We start from the raw sequence: 19,163 nt of genomic DNA, 5'->3' as shown, positions 1-19,163 counted from the left end.
AAAACAGTTACTATGTAGATGTCATCACAAGACAACAGAAAAGTAGTGCAACAACAGACTTACATTGCGTTATTATCTAAGTTAGGTTTGGGACATGACAGTGTCATTTATTATTAAAGAATATTCTAATTGTATCAAACTGTTTCTGTTGAGCAGCAGAAATTCATAAGCTTCCGTTGTAATATGAATGAGTTGTCAGGAAAACATTAAAACATACTTTATGCTGTAGTGGAGAAGCTACTATCTTTTGATGCGTGTCATCATGATGTTGCACCTTCCAGAGCAGGCACTGACTAACCAGCACGACCTGGAAGTTTCCTGAAGGTTCTTCCGACTGTATAAGTGACCTAGTGCATGCCTCTCACCTCGAGACCAGCGTTTTGCCACCCTGAATATCCAGACTTGACCTATTTTAAAAGATTGACCAGGTTAATATTATCTTGACCGACTTTGTTTTGCTAGTAAGAAATCTATCACTACAATTGTAATTGCACTGCCACTGCTAGTGTGTACTGTTATTGTAATTTCTTTTCATTGGTCTGTATTCATTTGTAATTCAACTAACTGATTTGATACAATGTTAAACAATAACATTGTTTGTTTGTTGTTGTTTTTTCACTAAATTCTTCGGGGTATAGATTTCTGGGTGAAAGAATTTGTTTCGCTTTGGCAATCGACATGTTCATCCTCGTCATTCTACCATTGTGAATGAGGCTTTTATTCCGTACATATTGACCCTAAGACCACATTTAACCCTATTACAATGTAACGTGAGGTAACTGTCGTCTCTCTTCAGTCCCTTTACCTGCTATCTTCTTCCATCGACACATGGTACTATTTATCAACAATCCTGCATTTTTGTAGCATTGATAAAGAATAACTTTGAACATAAAGTTCATAAAATGTTTCGAGATAATAATGGTGATTTTCTGATTATTGATATATCGATATTTGATTAAAAAATAACATTGGATAATATATATGGCCCAAACGTGGATGATCCTGAATTATTTTAAGTTATGTCCCATAAAAGACAAAATACTTCAATAATGAGCTTTACATACTAGCTGGTGATTGCAACCTTGTTTTTAATCCTTAGAAAGATATATATAATTGTTCACATGTTAATCATCCAAAAGCAAGCGAAATAGTTTCAGAAATGATTAGTAATTTATGCTTAGTTGATGAGTGGCGTGAGGGAAATCCAGATTTGCAACTGTTCACATGGCGAAGAAAAACGCCTTCTAAACAAACTAGATTAAATTATTCTTTGATATCTTATGATCTATATTCATATGTCACAAAAGTAAAAAAATTAGTAGGTTGTTATCGTACCGATCACTCTTTGATCAATTTACATTTTCAGATAAGAGGTAAGACAATAGCATATGCTTCAAATAAGACAAGAGAACAAAATAAGAAAAGTAAGAAAATAAGATAGAAAAATTTGAAAATGACCTTATCACTGATTTCAAATTGGTAGAACAGACTAGAAATGAACTTGTTTTTGGAATATTGTGGAAGGACTTGGGCTTTTTCCACCTTCGTTCAGTTAACTTTTTAAACAGGGGAACTCTCAGCAAGTCAGAAATTAGGAATAATTACATGCCTACCAAACGGAGATAAGCCTCAACAGTTTTTAACAAATTGCCAGACCCATTATTCTTTTAAATGGCACCTACAACATGTTTAGGATAAAAACTGTTTGACCAAACAAAAATCACCCAGAATAAACAGGGTTCATGGCAAATCGTTATATAGGTGATAATACCAAGAAAGGTAACAGATTCCAGGCATGCTATATCTAGTAGACTTTCATAAAGCCTTTGATTCAATCTCTTTGTCCTTAATTAAGAAAAGTCTTCTCGCTTTGGGCTTTGTGAACATATTTTGAAATGGATAAATATGTTTTGCTCAAATACCAAGTCTTCTGTAATTGTAAACGGTAGAATGTCTTTATGGTTTGATATAGAGGGAGGATGTCACTAATTACTCAATAGTAAGTCCCCATTTAGATAGGTTGACGAGGAACATCATGTCAATAATATTTCGGCAGACTTGTTCTTCTTAAATGCCGGTGTTAACAGTGAATGGAAACATGTTAAGTTTCAATGTCCTCACATTTTAGCAGCGTGCATTAGGATCTGATATGCCTTGTTTATGTACTGTCGCGCGGTCTGTTAATTTCATTCCAGTTTCGCCAATATAATTGCCAATTTCAACCGGCACATTCTGTAACACAAATCACATTTCTGCTGCGCAATGTCATATTACGTTTAACTTCAAATATTTTATCACGAGTCGACACATTAATCGATATGAAGATGGCAAATCCTATGTTATCTCCTTTCATAGCAGCAGGAATAGGGACATTACAATAGACACGTTGCAGTGATTTCGTAACGTCAACACAACTTTCCTTTTTGCGTGGCTCCAAGTCACGCACAAAGACAGGTCTTCATATCCGACTTCGCTCATAAACACTGTTATCCACAATGCCTCTGTTAAACTAAATTATAAAAATCTGTTGAGAAAAGTGAATAAAGTTCGCATCAACAATGTTACCACCAGCATAAACGATTATAAGATTATATATAGTTCGTCGAAAGGTATAGACACAGATGTCAGTCACGCCTCACGTTCTGGCTGAATAATACTATCACTCATTAGTCTATTACATGACAGTGACATTTATATTTTAACAATTTTATTACATTGTTTTAGTTAATCTTTGGAAGTTCATAACATTGTGTTTCAGCAACAAGTAGTTGTTAGGACTGTATTACAACATGATGTAAGGAGCGACGTGGAAGTTTCTGTGGAGGAGTCAAGCGCGCTCTGGCATCTTCCTGAACTGTATCAGACTAATACAGAGTAGTATTGGACTTTCTGGATGGTATCAATTAGTGGTGGTCCGATTAATTGAAATAATCGAAGATTGGTCGTAGTGACTAAACGACCAAGCAATCGATCATAATTTCTCATAATCGAACACAACCAATTTTGGAACACTTGTTTTCATTAACAATATTTTTCACATGGTTGGTTTTGTCTGTTACATTTTGTAAGCACTACAAGCTCGTTTCAAGTCATGATTGAATTTTTCTTAAAGGCTCCAAGAAATTTATGTTCCTAACATACCAGTCATCCTTTAAAGATGTGAAATTTTGCCAAAAAGCCCCCGAAGAACTACATGTTTTTTTTCCTTATTTTTATGTGCATTAACAAATTTCATAAATAACGCTAACCAATTATTTTCGATGATTGATCGGTTGAAATGAACCAATCATCAATTATGAGATTTTAACCAATTCCCAACACTAGTATCAATACAACATAAGGCGGGCAGTCTTAAGAAATAACGTACTCAAATGTTGTCGATCCAAACTGATGTAATATTGCATGCAACATCAAATTGTGTAAGTTACTGTGTATTTTGTTTACGCTGTGTGGCAGGTCCAGTTCAGGGATCAGATTTTACAACCTGTCCTGCTTCCATTTGTGCAGAGACATGGCCCTGGACTGACGTTCCAACAAGACAACGCCAAGCCGCATACGGCAATTCTTACACAGAACGTTCTACGAAATGCCAGTATTCAAGTTCTGGATAGGCCGTCGCGTAGCCCCGACCTCAATCCTATCGAACACATCTGTCCAGCACAGACCTATCGAACACATCTGTCCAGCACAGACGTTGCCAGATCTTCAACGTCACCTTGTTGAGCAATGGCGACGTCTTCTTCGGGGTGTGTTAGCTAACGTTCTAAGATCCACGATGAGACGTTGTGTGGCTGTGAGAGACGCTAGAGGAGGCCACAACTCCAGTCTAAGTAAATCTAAGTATAGCAGTGTAACGAATAATACTGAGCCTTGTACAACCCCAATATGTAAAATCTACATATTGGGGTTGTACAAGCCTAAGTTTACTTAGACTGCCACAACCCTTACTGAAGACCTCAATCGAATTGTTCTCCGCGCTGTGAACTTCATTTTGGAGGGTACCTTGACATCATGAACGTTATCGGTGTTAAAGAGTTTCGGCGAGACTTGATTTTTGTTTTCCTCTGATGTCAAGATGATCTTTGCACAGTATACAACTAAAAATATTGCCTTAAACCTAATATGAAAAAACCTAGTCCACAAAATCCTGAGCGTCGAGTTTTCAGTTTTGCTCAATATATTATTTGTTCATTTTTTGTCAGTGTTTAAATTCTATTTCTTCTGTGTTGTAGGTTGTGCTATGTAGAATGTACCTACCGCCTTATTGTACAAGACGGCCTCTAAACAACCACAATATTTATGTCCTAGCCAGTTGGAGCACGTCTGATTGTATAGCAATGTAACTGTCTACATGACCTGCGTTAAATTAAATACATTTTCCGATCTCGATGTTCCAGACGGAAATGGCAAATCATACTGTGTGCTTGTATCACGTGATGTCTGCGACACCCAACAACCCCACATGATATCCCCTCAAGGCTGAACACTACCGGCATAATACATTACCCTTTGATCTTATCGTTGATAGTGTCCAGAAATAGTCAATGATACGGGAAGTGACGATTGTCGTGCCTGTCATGTCTTGTTTCTTAACCATACAGTGAGTAGCGTGACGTCACGTATAGACTAACAGCTAGTCTCCGAAATTAACATATTTTACAGAAAATAAACGTTTTTAAATTGAAAATATAAATACAATAAAAAGGAGCCCAGATACTTACTTCATTGTGGAAATCTAGACTTGCCACATCTAGACTTGCGTGGGCTTTCTTGGATATATTTGCTTCAGGGTCTGTATGACAGACTACGTCATGTACCGATAGCGTCAAATGAAACAAGTTATTCTATGCTAAATTATTGATCTTCGAAATATAAAACCCGACAAACATATGTATCGCATACATCATCATACGTCGTTCTTCATTATGTGTTTTCAAGCTCTTCATTTCAATAGCTCAAAAGGGAATTCCATTGCAGTGTATATATAACAAGTACTTGACCATGTATCATCTGGTATATGAATCATCAACTTAACTTGTTTATAAAATTTTAGTTACGAGATAACAGACTATATATGCAATTCACGTATGTGTGTGAATGGAGAACGGGCTTAATGTTTTTAATGTATTCCTTGATATATTTTATATACAGCACATATGTCTCGCGGAATCCCTTATGCTCGTATCTGCGTGTATAAACACATGATGGATGCAGCACAGTCTTGTCGAACGTCCTCGCCAACACATCATATTGATGTTCAATTGGTAGAGAAACAAGAATATATGTAAGACACATTATTTGATTGTCTCTGCCGTATAGAGCTCTACGTGCCGAGGTTTTTCATCCTTATATAAGTATAAGCTTCAATCATCATTTTGCAAAGCCCCTCTTATTTGTTTTCTCCATATAAGTTTGTCATGGTACTTGTTAGATCACACACATTGAACAGTAACATCACCCTACTGATAGCTTGAACGTCAGCAGAACACTCTCAGTTAACGAAACTGTCGACGTCCATTGAGCCATAAAGCCGTGCTTGTATGAAATATAGTGTACATTGTGACAACGGTAAGAACCTTAAGATACTATTATAGTGCCATTATGTGTGTGTCCTGAGGGATATATTCACATGAACGGTGTGTACTAAGGCATGAAGGCAGATGACGGGTGTGTACTAGACATGAAGGCAGCGTCCGAAATAGCTACATGCCCGCTAGACAAATGCTAGCTGAATCTGGCCAGTAATATATTGTTAAATCTATCCCGACTGGCTAGCTGAAGATCTCAGATGATTTGTTCTTTATTTGATGCACATGAATATGAAGAATTCAGTAAATGTTTAAAATTATCCGGACGTGTGTTACTTTGTAAAGAGACAGTTAATTCCATACTGTTCGAAAGACTACTATATAATGGACATTGATAAAGTATCTGATACATTCTAATACATTACATAGGGGACATTCAGCATCATCATTTTCAGCAATACAAACATATTTTCTAACATTTTGTACTCACGTTGTACGATCACTAAAATCTGTTCTAATAGAAGTAATGTCCTGTATTCTTGGTTCATCACAGCATTAATATACAATTCTTGATTAAATAAAGTTTCAAATGATGATGAAAACCATAAAGATGTAATTTCTAATGATTCAGAATGCCAGTTGTGATAAGCACAGTAGATGACTCTTTCATAAATATGTTTTATAACAGATTGAAACAGCTAAACATGGCCAAAGCCGTACGTAAATAATAATTTATTATGTGGGTTGCCCTGTCAGTGCGTCTACGATTACTAGTTTCATGTAACATAAAATAACGTTGTTTTGAATATCTACATGAAGGTATTGTAACAAGTCTAATCCAATAGTTTATGCAGTTTTGTATAATGTTAAACATAAAGTGGATATCTACCACATTCTCCATATATTGCAAGGTTTGGAAATGATTTACCAACATTTAAAACAAATCTGCAGAATGATACAAATACTTTGTTTATATTAGAAAAATACTTACACAATATTTTTAAGATACATCTACAACAATTGTAAGGCGCATGTGCATGTCCTTCTGCATACATATATTTGTATGAATATAAGAAATAATAATAATAATAATTTTAGTGTGTACTTTTGCACATATTTGTTTATTAGATATCGCTATTTTAAGCGTGCCAAAATTGTTACAGAATCTGAAATTTGAGGTTGATTGGTTTTATGGCAATTTGGCTGGACTGTACAGTGATTGGAGTAAACCAGGTGAAGTCATTCACCAGAGTCGGTCATTTGTGGAGAAGCTGTCTAAGAAGCCATTGCATCGTTTGTAAATGCAGTGTGTGGAACAGAATAGCAATCCAACCGACTCTTTCGCCTGGATGAAGTCGGCTGGTCTTAAATGTGAGACCGCCTCCGTGGTGTAGTGGTTAGAGCGTCCGCCCGGAGAGCGGAAGGTCGCGGGTTCGATCCCCGACCGCGTCATACCAAAAGACGTTACAATATGGTACTTGTTGGTCCCTGCCTGGCGCTCGGCATTAATGGGTTCATCAAGGACTGGTCGGCTCGGAGTCAGTATAATGTGTCTGAGTGGGGTATTCATGCTTCACTGCGGTATGGTATCTCAGTGAGCTAGCACTATAAAACCAGCTCCAGTCTGGGCTAAGTACAAGCAGCCGCACATACACATACACATGCATGCACGTCATCATATGGAGCGAAATATTCTCAAGCACGACGTTAAACCCAATTTCACCTCACCTCAGCTTAAATGTGAAACTGAGGGCTTCGTTTTTGCTGCTCAGGACCTGTCACTTCCCACTGGCAATCGCCTAAATGTGATTCTTAAATAAGCTATTCTATAGAACAAACTTTATGGATAACAATCTCTTTTATTTCGTGAGTGCGACGTTTCGATACAGATTCTTGTACCGTTGTCAAGTAAGAGGAAGGTGAGGTGGTTGCTTGAGAGGATGTGCTTCTTCTCATGACGAGACAGGGAGTTGATGGTATGAATTACCACGTCTACGTGTAGACGACTGATAACTTCTTTGATTGGGATCTTAAAAGTTGGGAAGTTCAATATACAACAAACATTATGGATAACAACTTCTTTTATTTCGTGAGTGCGACGTTTCGATACAGATTCTGGTACCGTTGTCATCCCACTCAATAAAGAAAATATTAACATTAAAACATTAATGTCGACTGTGTAATAAATTTACAGTCGACATTAATATTTTCATGGTAATATTTTCTTTTTCCTGCCAACAAACCTGATCTTGCCTTTTTTGATACAGCTAATGAATTTATCATTGAATTGTCTGTCCCTTTCGACAGCAACGTGATTAGCAAGCTTCAGGAAAAGCATGCTAAATATGCTGACTTCTCCTTTGAGATGTCTCGTGTGGATTCGAAGTACACTGTCGTCAAGCTCCCCATAGTTCTCGGTGCCCTTTGTTTGGCACCTCCTGATCTCTTGCCCAGGCTCACCACCAGGAGCACGGCCCTTCCTGACACTCTGGGTAATGCAGTGTTGGGGAGTCTACATATTCTCCAAACAGTTTTTGGTGGTATCGACTTGGCAATGGTTCTTGGAAGAAGACCCATTCGCTGTTTGACTGACTGACTGAGTTTAGTTTTACGCCGCTTTTAGCAATATTCCAGCAATATCACGGCGGGGGACACCAGACATAACACATTGTGCCCATGTGGGGAATCGAACCCGGGACTTCGGCGTGAAGAGCCAACGCTTTAACCACTAGGCTATCCCACCGCCCTTCGCTGTTTGAACTGTGTGTAGAGGGGGCAAGGGCCCTGAGATGATGATGAGCCTTACCAGCCTGACTGTACCAGGATCACCCGAACCCTCTCTGCTGCATTTTGCATAATCTGTAAAACATAATAATGGATATTTTAGCGCGCCATTAACCACCCACTGGTGCATGCTCTTGGCGCAATGGGTCATTTGGCCTTGAAAACAGATGACGATGATGATGATGATGAATATAACGAAGTCAAAAGTGTTAAAAGTCCCTCCGCAAATGTTTCATGATGTTTATTATCTCTTGTCACACGAAGATTGCTACATAGACAATATTAATAACGTTGCGCAAAAGAAGTTAGGAACCATTACAATACAAATGTAATCTTTAGCTTGATTGGCTAAGGCTCTACTAGTATCCAATCAGCTTCGCCGCTGTTATGCTAAACAGTGTACACTGACCGATGAGCATTCTGATATTGATATTTTGCAGGGCGAGTGCAGTATGATGTGGGCTGGCAACATTTTTATTTAACTAGCCCTCCTGGCCAGTGACCTTTCAAAATTAATTCATACATTGCATGAAGGCACATGGCGGGTGTGTACTAAGGCATGAAGACACATGGCGTATGTGTACTAAGACATAAAGTCATATGACTGGTTTGTACTAAGGCATGAAGGCACATGGCGTATGTGTACTAAGACATAAAGTCATATGACTGGTGTGTACTAAGGCATGAAGACACATGGCGTATGTGTACTAAGACATAAAGTCATATGACTGGTTTGTACTAAGGCATGAAGGCACATGGCGTATGTGTACTAAGACATAAAGTCATATGACTGGTGTGTACTAAGGCATGAAGACACATGGCGTATGTGTACTAAGACATAAAGTCATATGACTGGTGTGTACTAAGGTATGAAGACACGTGATAGTATATATACCTAAGAAAACACCTAACATGATTAGCAATATTTTATGTACACGTAATATGTAACGCTTAATCGTCTGAGCATGATGCATGGTGTGTAGCACTTTATCATTTGTGGACGATGTTTTGGTATGCAACACTTTATCTTCTGTGCACGGTGTATTGTATGTAACACTTTATCATCTGTGCACGATGTATGGTATGTAACATTTTATCGTTGTGCACAAGGTATGGTATGTAACACTTTATCGTCTGTGCACAGTGCATAGTATGTAACACTCTACATGTGTTGTACGTATCAAACTTCAAGTCAATTTCTGTTTTCGGTTTAAAACACAAGAACAAAACATATCTTCACGTACAGTGAAAGTTGATGATCTTCTCCTTGCCATAATGACATAGTCTGAGTCCATATGCCCATTTAACATGTGCTAAAACAAACGGATGTCTTTTTATCCAATCTAATTTGTTTACGCACTGCCGCAGAAGATAAGCAGTTCCCTCACCTAGACATTCCCTCCCACTCCACAGCGCCTTCCAAACACGACCCACAGGTGGTCGGGCATATATTTATTTCCTCACCAGGTTATCGACGAAATCTGTAGCATTCCTCCTAAAGATTTAACTGGCATCGGTATTCAAGGACCCTGCGAGGGAGGGGAGGTTTGAAGAGGCGCCAGAGACGCCGACACAACGTGTTCGTGTTGGGATGTGACGAAGGCATGGAGGATGAATTGGCACATCTCACTGTAGCTAGGCTCATAACCGGAAGTGGGATAGGGCATGTCGTTGGAGATATGTTCAAATCAATTCACTGGTAACATCGGTTTAATGACTATGAATGATAAGTTTGAAAATGCCATCTTCTCATTGGAATGTCAATTGTTGTTTATGTGATTGAACGATACTAGCAAGCGCATGATTTATTAGCAATGTTGATTTCCGCCAGGAATTGTCATACTTATCACATGGATGGATGGAATGTTGCAGCTGCAGCATGCACAGATGAAGCCACGGCTATAATGCATGGAGGAAGATGAACTGATCTGGTGCGTGTGAACACTACTTGATAGTTTTACGCCGCACTCAGCAATATTCCAGCTATATGGCGGCGGTCTGCAAATAATCGAGTCTGGACCACACAATCCAGTGATCAACAGCATGAGCGTCGATCTGCGCAACTGGGAACCAATGACATGCGTCAACCAATTCAGCGAGCCTGGCCTGCCGATCCCGTTAGTCGCCTCTTACGATAAGCATGGGTTACGAAGGCTCATTCTAACCCGGACCTACACGGGTCTTGGGATCCATGAGCACGTTGTTGGGACACAGTCGTATATGATGGACACTGCTCGGGGAAGATTATTATGATTATGGAAACGGTCTGATTAAAAAATACACACCTCAGTGGTAAGGCTCAAACATTGTATGAACGTCGCACAAGTACATTTCCAGGGCAAACTGTACGTTTTGTATTATAGAATCTTTGCAGATCTGGGTATCTATCCAGTAACATCTAATCACATGTGACTTCTTGTTTTGGACACATTTTATCCACTGGTGGCGGTGAATATGATATGACGATAGTGATAAAGTTCCCTGTTCAATACCTTTCTCATTTACTAATTACACAGTATTCTACTGTTAGAATACGAAGTATATCCTTTTATGCCCACGGGGGATATCATGTTACGGAATGTAGCGTGAACAATATAAGGCATATTCGAATGGAGGATGAATGGATTCTGTTCTAATCTTTCTTAATGGTTACGGTGAACGATAAAGTCCTGGAAATATAGACTTGAAGATTTAATCGTTGACCCTTTGCATTGGCCAGTCTCAACTGCATGAAAGGACATGGAGTCTTATCAACCTTTCATATAAATGCATCTGCGACAAGATGTCTTCGACAAGGCGAGCGTATCCTGCCCCGTTTTTGTAGCCGTAACTGACAATTGCACAGGGAAGTCAACTGTTCGCCCTAACAACACTTGAACATATGCTTCAAGTCTTCAACACGTCCCCTATAAATGTTTTGGAAGCTTTACTGAGGCGTTAAACATTGTAACCCTGGTCAAATCCTGCGAGCAAGAGTCATATGACCTTCTTTGAAGTCTTCAGACAAAGAGCACACTCGAGTGTACCTCAACACTTGTGAACTGTAGACATCAAAGGTTAGGCTTTTGGAATATTGCTCGACATGAAGGGAAAGAATGCTATTGTAAACCACACACCGTTCGTTTTGTCATAAAGTCTTGTGGTAGAACCCGAATCTTTATGTTTATATCTAGATATGAAGCACTCGAAATGGTGTCTTTTGTGAGCTTTATTTCTATAAGATAAGATATGATATTTTATTGCGCAAACGTTCCATGCAGAAACAGTGACACTATTCTATAATCTACATAAACAAGATATATAATGAATCAGAGTAGCAAAACATGTAATAAAATAAATACAAATGTATATAAGCCTAGGACAATTTTGATATCTTTTAGAGTTGTTTAAAGTTGTACATATGGTAGCAGATTATTTCTATATTATTTGGTTCATTATTTGTAAACAGGAGGTTAAATTTGTCTGTGGTAGTAAGGCTTTGAAAGTCATTAATTTGAGAGGAAAGGAAATTAAATAAGGAGGGTCTTACATCTGAATATTTAGTACAAGATATGAAATAGTGTTCTTCATCCGCAAGGACAGAGCATTTATCACAGAGACGGTCCTCCAAAGGTGTAGGTGGTCTTGTTCTTCTACCCAGTTCCATTTTTAGCCTGTGATCACTCAGTCTTAGCTTTGTGAAGTGGATACAGTGTTTTTTCCTCTTACAGTGTTCTAGGTATGGTTCAAATTTTATTTCTGATTTAAATCTTCTGTATGTTCTAAGTTTGATCCTTGAATTTAATGTACATCTTGAACAGACGAGTGGAACATGTCTGTAAATTTCAATTGGAGGTCCTTCAGTACAGAGAAAGAAGATCCTTGATGTTAAACTTATCTAAGAGGCAACTGAGTTTATAGTACCATCCAATTTTGTGTTTGGCAATCGTTATTGATTCATTAAAAACATGTTTTAAAATGGTATTTGGAGATTGTAAAATGTGTCTTTAGAAATGAACAATGGATTTAATTGCTCTGAATAATAGTGGAAACAAACCAAGCTCTTCTCTGCATGCCCAGGTATGCGTTTGCGGAGAAATTCGTTTGTAATTTTTCAGGAGGGAAAGTAACTATATGTCTCAGCAGAACAAAGTCAATTCCCTATACTTAACTGTTATACAGAACAACAGGTTCAACAATTGCCTTGACAATTTTGTAGCAGACTGTTGATTCTAAATTATTTCTAAACAAGTTAGAAGAGAGAACATAGTATGCTCTTTGACCCTTTTTTACACGTGATTCCACGCAATGTTTAAATTTAGAATTTTGATGAAACGTAACACCTAAGTAGTTGTATCAGATGAGCTAATCGGTGAATCCGTTACTTGGCCATGACTGAATAATATCATTTGACTAAGTTACATAAAGTGCACGCTACTTTGACAAATTACTTTTCTTTGAATGTGCTGCTCCGAGACGAACTTGCTATTCGCAAGCATCAAGAAATTGATCAGCAAGGAGGAGAGCACAATTGGTGCCCATAAGGAGTCTGAATTCATTCTTGAATTTCCACCCCCCAGTTTCACATAGACGTTGATAGACCTGAACAGAAGGTCAACTAACGAGTTATATCGAGGCATGCATATCACCACACACACAACGTGTTAGACAAAACTACCACCAAGTTGAATCTCCACGATACCAAATGGTAAGAAAATAGTGAAACCAAAATTCATTCACGTTGTCATTTCTAAGACTAACATGGTCACGGCCGATTTCGTTTCTACAAACCTTTGACAAGTGCAATTGTTCGGTTACCGAAAATTGCTCTGCTAATACTCAATGCTGCTAAAAGGAGACAGATCTATGTAGAAATATGCCCACCCGTCTACCAACCTTTCATTGACGTTACATAGGGCAGCAGACAGTGATCTATGTAAAGTATGCCCACCCGTCTACTACCTTTTATTGACGTTACATAGGGCAGCAGACAGAGATCTATGTAGAGTATGCCCACCCGTCTACTACCTTTTATTGACGTTACATAGGGCAGCAGACAGAGATCTATGTAAAGTATGCCCACCCGTCTACTACCTTTTATTGACGTTACATGGGGCAGCAGACAGTGATCTATGTAAAGTATGCCCACCCGTCTACTACCTTTTATTGACGTTACATAGGGCAGCAGACAGAGATCTATGTAGAGTATGCCCACCCGTCTACTACCTTTCATTGACGTTACATGGGGCAACAGACAGTGATCTATGTAGAAATATGCCCACCCGTCTACTACCTTTCATCGACGTTACATAGGGCAACAGACAGTGATCTATGTAGAAGTATGCCCGCCCGTCTACATCCTTTCATCGACGTTACGTGGGACAACAGACAGAGATCTATGTAGATGTATGCCCACCCGTCTACTACCTTTCATCGATGTTACATAGGGCAGTAGACAGAGATCTGCAAAGAGGTATGCCCACCCGTCTACTAACTTTCATCAACGTTGTATACAGCAGACAGACATTGATCTATGTAGATGTATGCAAAGCCGTCTACTCCTATTCATCGACGTTGCATTCCGCAGACAGGGATCTATGTAGAAGTATGCCCACCCGTCTACTCCTGTTCATCGACGCTGCATACCGCACACAGTGATCTTAGCAGAAGTATGCCCACCCGTCTACTCCTGTTCATCGATGTTGCATTCCGCAGACTGTGATCTATGTAGAAGTATGCCCACCCGTCTACTCCTGTTCATCGACGTTGCATACCGCACACAGTGATCTTAGTAGAAGTATGCCCACCCGTGTACTCCTGTTCATCGACGTTGCATGCCGCAGACAGTGATCTTAGTAGAAGTATGCCCACCCGTGTACTCCTGTTCATCGACGTTGCATACCGCAGACAGTGATCTATGTAGAAATATGCCCATCCGTATACTCCTTCTCATCGACGTTGCATACAGCAGACAGAGACCAATGTAGAACTATGCCCACCCGTCTATTTCTTCTCATCGATGTATGTGTCAGAATGTAACTACTCTGCTCATAGATGGTTCGTGCTATAGCGGCGTATCGGAATTGAGTATTCCTCCAAAACAGTGTCTCCTGTTCTGTTTCAGACAGATAAGCGTTCCAGACTGAGGTAAATGAAACCGGTGAAGTTATATCGATTGTCCTCTAAACGCCGACCTTAATGGTAATTGAAAGAGTTAATAGAGGATATATGTTTACATGGGGCCGATTTTGGTACTCCTCAACCATAAGTCATGATATTTTAATTACACATGAAAGTTAACAGAATTTATTGTGACACGTTACTACTACATTCAAAAAGTAATCTCCAGAGGGAAAGCTTTCATCTCAGAGTGGTATGATGCTCGGTGGGACTCTTTGAGCAACTATCTACAACGCATTGTTGTGATGATCCAGACAGGCTTCAAAGATTAAACACTAACGAAGACGACTTCCCAAGTAGTATCAAAGGAATAGCTCGGGTGGGTGAGGTGAGCTCATGACTACTAAACAGTTACAGTATAGCGTATGTTACTTGGCTTGTCACCACTCAGCATGTTTTCGTGCGTCCCACCAATGTGGAAACTCAATTCTTTTGAAGCAGAACAAAGTAACTTGTGAGGAGAAACTAATCGGATTCCAATCACCCGCGGTCCGTCGTTCTATTAAAGAGACGTTTCATGTTCAGCAACATTACTTATAAGTCCACGTCTTCTTGGCCGATGTACAGAAAGTGCCATTGCAAAGCGCAGCTGTTACAACGACAATCACTTGAATCTTTTGCCGTTGGACGTATAACAGACAGCAAGGGTTGTGTGGCAAATTTCGGAGAAAGGTGAGACCCTACAAGCAAATTGATGACTTGAGCTCTGGGAGTGGTATTCTTCGAGTTTAGCCATACGTGGATCTATATGTGGCTCTTCTGTTACGTCGTCATCATCTTCATCGCCACCACCACCACACCACCATCATCATGATCACCATGATCCATCATGATCATCATCATCATCCATCCATCCAACCATCCATCCAACCATCCAACCATCATCAACAATCCATAATCCATCAACCATCCATCAACCATCCATCATGCATCTATCCATCCATCCATCCATCCAACCATCCATCAACCATCCATCATCCATCAACCATCCATCATCCATCAACAATCCATCATCCATCAACCATCTATCAACCATCCATCAAACATTCATCACCCATCAACCATCCATCAAACATCCATCATCCATCCATCTTCCATCACCAACTGGAGTTTAGGATTACAGTGATACGCTGAATGATTCCTGAGTACATGTAACAGAGAAACGAAACAAAACTTGACTCTATCCCCGCACTACAATCTATGACAATCCACGTGATTGCTTGCGAGCGGGGCTACATTCTCTACTTTGCTGGTGTTGAATGCACTTCGCATATGCTGTGCAAAATAAGTTCATCAAAACAAATCCTGAATACGGACGAGTGCTATTTCATTTGTAAGTTAGCATTGCTCGAGTAAGTTTCAGTTCACATGAACAGTAGGTCAGCTCAGTCTTAATGTGTACATGTACGCCACGTTAAACTGGTGCAATGATCGGATGTAACAATAACCTCAAGGTTGTTAATGGAGGACAACTTCTACATTATGTTATGATGGTATAAATTCTTATACCGTTGTCAATCACTCTTATAATTTTATACTAGCCTCAGCATCAGTGCCATCAGTATTTGAATATTATGTACATTATAAGTTGTTCACTGGTCACGAGGGGTTAAGCATGGGTTGATGTGACCCTCAGCTTGACTCCTGAGAGTTTCTGGGACTTATGTTCCCTGAGCCCGTCGAGCTCAGGTCACAAATCAGTTGAGGTTACCCAGCAACGTTTGGAGTCCTATAAACTTCTAGATGGATGACCGAGTTAATGGCAGCTTGACTCCATGAGAGCGCAATATAAATGACTTCAGTATTAGTGACTTCACAACGAAGCTTGTCGTAAGATACATGACTGGTGACACATCGTATTAGGCAAGTGTTGATTTGTTCAAAATTGCCTCTGTTCACCCAGCAAAACATGGGTAACCGGTGGGATAAAGTCATGTGACTATAAACTTCTAGCCTAACCGCCTAACAGGCAGCTATGTTATAGCTGGTTTTATAGTGCTAGCCCACTGAGATACCATGCCGTAGTGAAGCATGAATACCCCACTCAGACACATTATAATGACTCCGAGCCGACTAGTCCTTGTTGTACCCATTAATGCCGAGCGCCAGGCAGGGACCAACAAGTACCATATTTTAACGTCTTTTGGTATGACGCAGTTGGGGATCGAACCCGCGACCTTCCGCTCTCCGGGCGGACGCTCTAACCACTACACCACGGAGGCGGTCAGACCTACTTAGGTGAAGGATTACAGTCTCGCAGTTTTTTATTATATTTGATGTCATTATCTGTCATTATCATCTTTATTCAAGTACACTCCAATAATCAAATGGCCCCAATGATCTTAACGAACAACGCAGAGGTTAACCATTATCAAGACATCGAACGGAAACAGTCGTCTCACATCTCTACTACTCATCATATCGACTAGAAAATACTGCTGAAGCGCTGTTCGCTCGTGTCCCTACTACTAAAAGAATTGAACTTAAAATCCCTTTCAATTCCAACTAAACTAGAGATATTTCCGTGATACTGATGTTGATTAGAAACATTGTTTGCTGGATACCCGAGACTTAAGATTGATTTGTACCATGTCTAACCGCTCTCGACAGACTGAACATACTGCAATGAATACAGAGATGTCTAAAGCTGATAAAGAGACGGTTGTTTATATTGAAATGCAGGTTCGGTTACACAAATACTATGATTTCGCTGAACGTGGAAGCAATGTTTGTTATATATCGGATGGATGTTATCTTAGTTGAATAATGTTCTTCCAATGCAATTAGCTATTTTCGTTATTCATGTGAGGGATCAGGTTTTTATTGAAAATAATTCCATCAAATCTCAGCATAGGCCTTTACGGCTTTTTGGTGTATCAACAACTCAATAGATGTACGGCCTCGTTTCTTCCTGGCTAGTATACTGCACCGATGTAATAATAACAGAGAACGATATTTTTGTCTATCTTGTCTGCTAAACGAAATTATAAAATGCTGCTTTTAAACCCTCCTTAGAGGGCTAGCGATATGATCCTGACAACGGCTATATCTTATTATGAAAACGACATGCATTTTTTAACGTTGATGTATCCTGCCTGCGCTATCTTAACAGCGGCGTTAATGGCATATATTAGTGAACGTTTGGAAAGTATCCAGACAAACAGGTAGTCAATTTCAAAAACATGGAAAGTAGTATTTCCTTGCTCATAGATTAACTTGTTTTATTTCAAAATATTAATACCATGGCAACCGGCTGAGAAACGAAATTGACTCTAGAAACGGTACACTTTGAAGAAGTGAGAGACATGAGATATAAGCCTCATCTCCATGACAAATAATGGGATCAATCTTTATATAACTTTATGTGGCTATCAGGGCGAGATGCCTAGATGGCCAGCTAGATGTTCCTGTCATCTTCACGTCAGGTACAACTCCCGTCATCAGCAGCACCAGCTGGTCACTGATGCGGTGATAACAGCGGGGACCTGGGGGGTCCACATACAGACAATAACCTCGTCAGTCTTCCTCGGTCCCCATACCGATATTGTCTCTATCTCTGGCACTCGTAGTGTACACTGCAGATGCTACCTGACTAATGATCAGATTCATGCATGAAGTGTGTGTCTCGTGTTGACGGCAGCGTGTAGCTAGCCCTCTACTTCAACACTCAAGGGAGACTGGCGTCACTCGGTTAGACCACGTGTATAGCCCGCTTTGAAGGTTTGAAAAGGCCTGTGTTCCTATAAACAGGCTTCAACTGAGGCTTACATCGGGGTTTATGGCTTGACATAGATTGGTGTGTAACCGATAGTATCCCAATGTGCAAATGAGGAATTGCTACACACTCATAAACCCCCGAACCATTTCTGTCAATGGAACCTGGGACGGTTCTTCCATAAATCCGTACAACTTTCTATCTAACCATGTACCGATGCCGGATCGCTGCCAGCCCGACTGTTGTTTGAGAATATTGGGTCAGCACTAAATAATACCGGATGACCAAAGTGCCCAGAGAAGAACCCTCTATTCTAAATCAAAGTGAAGAAATCTCCATCTATGAGAGTGTGTTGACAGATGTAAATTCTGACAGCCGTGTACACGTCCTTCCTGTAGAGCCTCCCTCAATTACGCCCTCGTTTGAACTAATGAATGGGCAACATCCCTGCCAACACCACGATTTAGCAGCAATTTTATCAGACAACAAATAGCCCTCAACACATCACTCATTGCTTTAGTGAAAAATGCGATTATTTCTGTGTCGAAGTTCAAAGAGGTCTTTGGTTGTGATGTATGGATAGAAGAACCCCAGGAATTGGCCCTTCTCAAATACTGAAAAAATGCCGGGAGTTGTTGACTGGAGCTGTTGGTGCAATTAAGTTTGTCTGGGAAGCCAGGGGATTTATTGTTATCGATGGTGAGATAAGAATGGGAAGGCCTGTGCGAGATTTCCATATACAAGGACGTTTTTACATGTCAGACTTTGAAATACACATGACCCATGTTAAACTGACGGAAATGAGATGCTAAAGATGCTAAAGCGTCGCTACAGATAACTTCATCATGCTGAAATACACGCTTGATCCTCATTTTATGACTTCCGCATATTTGGGATGGAACGAGATATCCATCTCTGAATACGTCGTATTGATTGTAGTTATCTCCCTTGCTATCGACAATGCCGTTAGTTTATGG

Source organism: Haliotis rubra, unplaced genomic scaffold (genome assembly GCF_003918875.1).
Source record: "Haliotis rubra isolate DU_JTF1 unplaced genomic scaffold, ASM391887v1 Scf50, whole genome shotgun sequence".
Taxonomy (NCBI): domain Eukaryota; kingdom Metazoa; phylum Mollusca; class Gastropoda; order Lepetellida; family Haliotidae; genus Haliotis; species Haliotis rubra.
Note: the sequence above shows the minus strand (reverse complement) of the source record.